Here is a 7,500-nt window from a genome sequence, read left to right on the forward strand (position 1 = left end):
AGGTCTACCCCGGAGACCCGGACACCAGGTCTACCCCGGCCCCCGGGACACCAGGTCTACCCCGGGCTCTAGGACAACAGGTCTACCCCGCTTCTGGCCGGAGACACCAGGTCTACCCCGTCTTGTGCCGCAGACACCAGGTCTACCCCGTCTCGGGCCGGGGACACCAGGTCTACCCCGTCTCTGGCCGCGGACAGCCGGTCTACCCCGTCTCGGTCCGGGGACACCAGGTCTGCTGGCTCTCGGGCCGGGGACACCAGGTCTTCTCCGGATCTGGCGGGACACCAGGACTACCCCGGTCCCTGGGACACCAGGTCTACCCCGGCGCCCGGGACACCAGGTCTACCCCGGAGCCCCGGAAGCCAGGTCTACCCCGGCCCCCGGGACACCAGGTCTACCCCGGAGACCCGGACACCAGGTCTACCCCGGCCCCCGGGACACCAGGTCTACCCCGGAGCCCGGGACACCAGGTCTACCCCGGAGACCCGGACACCAGGTCTACCCCGGCCCCTGGGACACCAGGTCTACCCCGGAGCCCGGGACACCAGGTCTACCCCGGCCCCCGGGACACCAGGTCTACCCCGGAGCCCGGGACACCAGGTCTACCCCGGAGCCCGGGACACCAGGTCTACCCCGGCCCCTGGGACACCAGGTCTACCCCGGCCCCTGGGACACCAGGTCTACCCCGGAGCCCGGGACACCAGGTCTACCCCGGCCCCCGGGACACCAGGTCTACCCCGGAGCCCGGGACACCAGGTCTACCCCGGAGCCCCGGACACCAGGTCTACCCCGGTCCCCGGGACACCAGGTCTACCCCGGAGACCCGGACACCAGGTCTACCCCGGCCCCCGGGACACCAGGTCTACCCCGGGCTCTAGGACAACAGGTCTACCCCGCTTCTGGCCGGAGACACCAGGTCTACCCCGTCTTGTGCCGCAGACACCAGGTCTACCCCGTCTCGGGCCGGGGACACCAGGTCTACCCCGTCTCTGGCCGCGGACAGCCGGTCTACCCCGTCTCGGTCCGGGGACACCAGGTCTGCTGGCTCTCGGGCCGGGGACACCAGGTCTTCTCCGGATCTGGCGGGACACCAGGACTACCCCGGTCCCTGGGACACCAGGTCTACCCCGGCGCCCGGGACACCAGGTCTACCCCGGAGCCCCGGACACCAGGTCTACCCCGGCCCCCGGGACACCAGGTCTACCCCGGAGACCCGGACACCAGGTCTACCCCGGCCCCCGGGACACCAGGTCTACCCCGGAGCCCGGGACACCAGGTCTACCCCGGCCCCTGGGACACCAGGTCTACCCCGGCCCCTGGGACACCAGGTCTACCCCGGAGCCCGGGACACCAGGTCTACCCCGGCCCCCGGGACACCAGGTCTACCCCGGAGCCCGGGACACCAGGTCTACCCCGGAGCCCGGGACACCAGGTCTACCCCGGCCCCTGGGACACCAGGTCTACCCCGGCCCCTGGGACACCAGGTCTACCCCGGAGCCCGGGACACCAGGTCTACCCCGGCCCCCGGGACACCAGGTCTACCCCGGAGCCCGGGACACCAGGTCTACCCCGGAGCCCCGGACACCAGGTCTACCCCGGTCCCCGGGACACCAGGTCTACCCCGGAGACCCGGACACCAGGTCTACCCCGGCCCCCGGGACACCAGGTCTACCCCGGGCTCTAGGACAACAGGTCTACCCCGCTTCTGGCCGGAGACACCAGGTCTACCCCGTCTTGTGCCGCAGACACCAGGTCTACCCCGTCTCGGGCCGGGGACACCAGGTCTACCCCGTCTCTGGCCGCGGACAGCCGGTCTACCCCGTCTCGGTCCGGGGACACCAGGTCTGCTGGCTCTCGGGCCGGGGACACCAGGTCTTCTCCGGATCTGGCGGGACACCAGGTCTACCCCGGTCCCTGGGACACCAGGTCTACCCCGGCGCCCGGGACACCAGGTCTACCCCGGAGCCCGGGACACCAGGTCTACCCCGGCGCCCGGGACACCAGGTCTACCCCGGAGCCCCGGACACCAGGTCTACCCCGGCCCCCGGGACACCAGGTCTACCCCGGAGACCCGGACACCAGGTCTACCCCGGCGCCCGGGACACCAGGTCTACCCCGGAGCCCGGGACACCAGGTCTACCCCGGAGCCCGGGACACCAGGTCTACCCCGGCGCCCGGGACACAAGGTCTACCCCGGAGCCCGGGACACCAGGTCTACCCCGGCGCCCGGGACACCAGGTCTACCCCGGAGACCCGGACACCAGGTCTACCCCGGCCCCCGGGACACCAGGTCTACCCCGGGCTCTAGGACAACAGGTCTACCCCGCTTCTGGCCGGAGACACCAGGTCTACCCCGTCTTGTGCCGCAGACACCAGGTCTACCCCGTCTCGGGCCGGGGACACCAGGTCTACCCCGTCTCTGGCCGCGGACAGCCGGTCTACCCCGTCTCGGTCCGGGGACACCAGGTCTGCTGGCTCTCGGGCCGGGGACACCAGGTCTTCTCCGGATCTGGCGGGACACCAGGTCTACCCCGGTCCCTGGGACACCAGGTCTACCCCGGCGCCCGGGACACCAGGTCTACCCCGGAGCCCGGGACACCAGGTCTACCCCGGCGCCCGGGACACCAGGTCTACCCCGGCGCCCCGGACACCAGGTCTACCCCGGCCCCCGGGACACCAGGTCTACCCCGGAGACCCGGACACCAGGTCTACCCCGGCGCCCGGGACACCAGGTCTACCCCGGAGCCCGGGACACCAGGTCTACCCCGGCGCCCGGGACACCAGGTCTACCCCGGAGCCCGGGACACCAGGTCTACCCCGGCGCCCGGGACACCAGGTCTACCCCGGAGCCCGGGACACCAGGTCTACCCCGGCGCCCGGGACACCAGGTCTACCCCGGAGACCCGGACACCAGGTCTACCCCGGCCCCCGGGACACCAGGTCTACCCCCAGACCCGGACACCAGGTCTACCCCGGCGCCCGGGACACCAGGTCTACCCCGGAGCCCGGGACACCAGGTCTACCCCGGAGCCCGGGACACCAGGTCTACCCCGGCGCCCGGGACACAAGGTCTACCCCGGAGCCCGGGACACCAGGTCTACCCCGGCGCCCGGGACACCAGGTCTACCCCGGAGACCCGGACACCAGGTCTACCCCGGCCCCCGGGACACCAGGTCTACCCCGGGCTCTAGGACAACAGGTCTACCCCGCTTCTGGCCGGAGACACCAGGTCTACCCCGTCTTGTGCCGCAGACACCAGGTCTACCCCGTCTCGGGCCGGGGACACCAGGTCTACCCCGTCTCTGGCCGCGGACAGCCGGTCTACCCCGTCTCGGTCCGGGGACACCAGGTCTGCTGGCTCTCGGGCCGGGGACACCAGGTCTTCTCCGGATCTGGCGGGACACCAGGTCTACCCCGGTCCCTGGGACACCAGGTCTACCCCGGCGCCCGGGACACCAGGTCTACCCCGGAGCCCGGGACACCAGGTCTACCCCGGCGCCCGGGACACCAGGTCTACCCCGGCGCCCCGGACACCAGGTCTACCCCGGCCCCCGGGACACCAGGTCTACCCCGGAGACCCGGACACCAGGTCTACCCCGGCGCCCGGGACACCAGGTCTACCCCGGAGCCCGGGACACCAGGTCTACCCCGGCGCCCGGGACACCAGGTCTACCCCGGAGCCCGGGACACCAGGTCTACCCCGGCGCCCGGGACACCAGGTCTACCCCGGAGCCCGGGACACCAGGTCTACCCCGGCGCCCGGGACACCAGGTCTACCCCGGAGCCCGGGACACCAGGTCTACCCCGGCCCCCGGGACACCAGGTCTACCCCGGGCTCTAGGACAACAGGTCTACCCCGCTTCTGGCCGGAGACACCAGGTCTACCCCGTCTTGTGCCGCAGACACCAGGTCTACCCCGTCTCGGGCCGGGGACACCAGGTCTACCCCGTCTCTGGCCGCGGACAGCCGGTCTACCCCGTCTCGGTCCGGGGACACCAGGTCTGCTGGCTCTCGGGCCGGGGACACCAGGTCTTCTCCGGATCTGGCGGGACACCAGGTCTACCCCGGTCCCTGGGACACCAGGTCTACCCCGGCGCCCGGGACACCAGGTCTACCCCGGAGCCCGGGACACCAGGTCTACCCCGGCGCCCGGGACACCAGGTCTACCCCGGAGCCCCGGACACCAGGTCTACCCCGGCCCCCGGGACACCAGGTCTACCCCGGAGACCCGGACACCAGGTCTACCCCGGCGCCCGGGACACCAGGTCTACCCCGGCGCCCGGGACACCAGGTCTACCCCGGAGCCCGGGACACCAGGTCTACCCCGGCGCCCGGGACACCAGGTCTACCCCGGCGCCCGGGACACCAGGTCTACCCCGGAGCCCGGGACACCAGGTCTACCCCGGCGCCCGGGACACCAGGTCTACCCCGGAGCCCCGGACACCAGGTCTACCCCGGCCCCCGGGACACCAGGTCTACCCCGGAGACCCGGACACCAGGTCTACCCCGGCGCCCGGGACACCAGGTCTACCCCGGAGCCCGGGACACCAGGTCTACCCCGGCGCCCGGGACACCAGGTCTACCCCGGAGCCCGGGACACCAGGTCTACCCCGGCGCCCGGGACACCAGGTCTACCCCGGAGCCCCGGACACCAGGTCTACCCCGGCCCCCGGGACACCAGGTCTACCCCGGAGACCCGGACACCAGGTCTACCCCGGCGCCCGGGACACCAGGTCTACCCCGGAGCCCGGGACACCAGGTCTACCCCGGCGCCCGGGACACCAGGTCTACCCCGGAGCCCCGGACACCAGGTCTACCCCGGCCCCCGGGACACCAGGTCTACCCCGGAGACCCGGACACCAGGTCTACCCCGGCCCCCGGGACACCAGGTCTACCCCGGAGCCCGGGACACCAGGTCTACCCCGGAGCCCGGGACACCAGGTCTACCCCGGCCCCTGGGACACCAGGTCTACCTCGCGCCGGCGGGACTTAGTCAAATAGCGGCGGGTGCCGGGTAGACCTGTTGTCTCGGCCGGCTGCGGAAGTTCACCAAGGGGTCGCTGTTGTCGGCTGCCTCCGGCTGCCTCATCGTAGACTGCGGCCTGAGGCGGCGCCCCTTCCCGGTCGATCTCCATCGGTCCTCTTGGAGGCCTCGGCGGCTTGGGACTTATCTGCCCGTATTATGGGAGCGAGGTGACGGGCCGCATCCCCGTAGGTTGGCTGAGGCTGTGCCTACGTTTAAGGCGGAGAGGAGCAGCCGCACTCAGATGGCCGGCAAAGGGAAAAAGCCAGTGTTCCGCCTAGCCGGGGCGAGTCTCCTTGTGGCTCGGCTCCGGCTCCCGTCCCTCCCGGGGAAGTTGGCACAGTGAGAGCGAGGCCGAGAGAGAAGGGCTGAGAAAAGACGGACCGGATCCCCCCGAGAGACCGAGAGAGAAGGGCTGCGAGCGGAGGGGCCGGTTCCCCCGGGAGGCCGAGAGATTGAGAGAGAGAGAGAGAGAGAGAGAAGGGGCCGGATTCCCCCCGGGATGCCGAGAGAGAAGGGCTGCCGAGCGGAGGGGCCGGATTCCCCCCGGGATGCCGAGAGAGAAGGGCTGCCGAGCGGAGGGGGCCGGTTTCCCCCGGGATGCCGAGAGAGAAGGGCTGCCAGCGGGGAGGGGCCGGTTTCCCCCCGGGATGCCGAGAGAGAAGGGCTGCCGAGCGGAGGGGCCGGATCTCCCCCCGGGATGCCGAGAGAGAAGGGCTGCCGAGCGGAGGGGCCGGATCTCCCCCCGGGATGCCGAGAGAGAAGGGCTGCCGAGCGGAGGGGCCGGATCTCCCCCCGGGATGCCGAGAGAGAAGGGCTGCCGAGCGGAGGGGCCGGATCTCCCCCCGGGATGCCGAGAGAGAAGGGCTGCCGAGCGGAGGGGCCGGATCTCCCCCCGGGATGCCGAGAGAGAAGGGCTGTGAAAGGCGATTCGAGAGAGCCGCTTGGCGGGCGAGGCGGCGGCGCCTCGTCCCTTTTGTGCCTGGCCTTAAGCCGGGGCCCACTCGGCGGGCACTGTTTCGGGCCGTCCGCCCGCCCGGTGAAGCTGCGGAGCCGGGGTCGGGGCGCCCCGTCCCCGGGCCGCCTCGTTGAAGCCGTCCCCCTTCCTCGGCCTTAAGCCGGGGACCCGCGTTGGCGGGCGGAGTTTTTCGGAGTTGACGGACCCGGCACCCGACAGAGAGAGAGAGAGAGAGAGAGTCCGAGAGCCCCCCGGACCTTTCCCGGGCGAGGCGGCGGCGCCTCGTCCACCTCGGTCGCGGGCGCATCGACCGAGCCCCTTGGGCCGGGCGGGCTGGGTTGCCACGCGGGTCCGCGTTTTTTCTTTTTTTTCCGCGGTTTAGGCGCGCCGGTGCGCGGGCAGAGAGTGGGGGCGCCCGCCCGGCCTCCGCGGATTTTTCTCTGGCGGCCTTAAGCCGCGGCACCGAGGAGCCGTTGCGACGAAGGCGCGCGCGGGCCACGTCGGCGAGAGAGAAGGGAGCGAGCGGGATGTCTGGGGCTCCGTGGGGGAGTGAGACTCGTAACTCGCCCCCGCGGGTGCCTCCGGCGTCCCGGGCCCGCGGCCCCCGTGGCTAGCACGGGTCGCTGCGAACGCCGCCTCCATGTGCCTTTTTGTCGTGCCGTTCCTCCGGCTATTTTTTTTCCGGAAAGGGAAAGCCGGCCGCCGGCGGCGCGCGGTCCGGTGGCACGTATTTCTCGCACGCTCGGCCGGGTTCCCCGGGCCGGAAGGGGAAGCCGAGTCCCCCCGGCCTGGCGGGCCAGCCCAGTCCCAGTCCTGCCGTTGCCTAGCCGAGAAGGGAATCCGTTGGCGCCCGCGGGCGGGCGGGCGGGTGGCGGCACCCCCCGCGCTCCTCCTCTGCCGCGAGCGCTCCGCAGGCGGGGCTGGGCGGCCGTCGCCCCGTTGTCCCAGGACCGTGGCCGTGGGGGGGCCGTCGTCGTCGCCGTCGTCGGCGCGGCTCCTTCCTCGGCCGCACTCGATCGATGAGGCTTTTCGGGTGGCGTCGGAGAGGGCCCCCGGCCGGCCGGCTCTCCTTCCGGGGCTTCTCTGTCGCGGGGAAGTCACGGCGGGGGTGTCCGCTGCTCGGGCAGGGCGGTCTCCTTTTCCAGTTCGCTTCCCGTCGCAGGCGAGGTGTCGCCCCTCCCGCTGCCGGGGAGGGCGGCTTTACCGACCCCAGCTGTGTGACGGCCGCGTGGCCCCGCTAGCCTACAGGTGTCCTTCGAAAACCACGCGAGGTGCCGGTGCCGGCCCCGGTCCGGGTTAGCGCCCCGTGGGTGCCGGCCGCGAGCAGCGCCGGGCGGCGGTGCGGTTGGAGCTGAGCCGCGGGTCATGGATGGCGAGAGAGAAGAGAGGGCGAAAACGACCCGAGAACCGATGGGGCGCGGACGGGGGAGCAGAGCCCGATCCGCGCGCTCCTTTGCCGTTCCGCCGCCTGCTGCAGAGCGAGCCGCCCCGGCCGAAAAGGGGGCCTCGGTGTCCGGGC

Source organism: Zonotrichia albicollis, unplaced genomic scaffold, assembly GCF_047830755.1.
Source record: "Zonotrichia albicollis isolate bZonAlb1 unplaced genomic scaffold, bZonAlb1.hap1 Scaffold_135, whole genome shotgun sequence".
Classification (NCBI taxonomy): domain Eukaryota; kingdom Metazoa; phylum Chordata; class Aves; order Passeriformes; family Passerellidae; genus Zonotrichia; species Zonotrichia albicollis.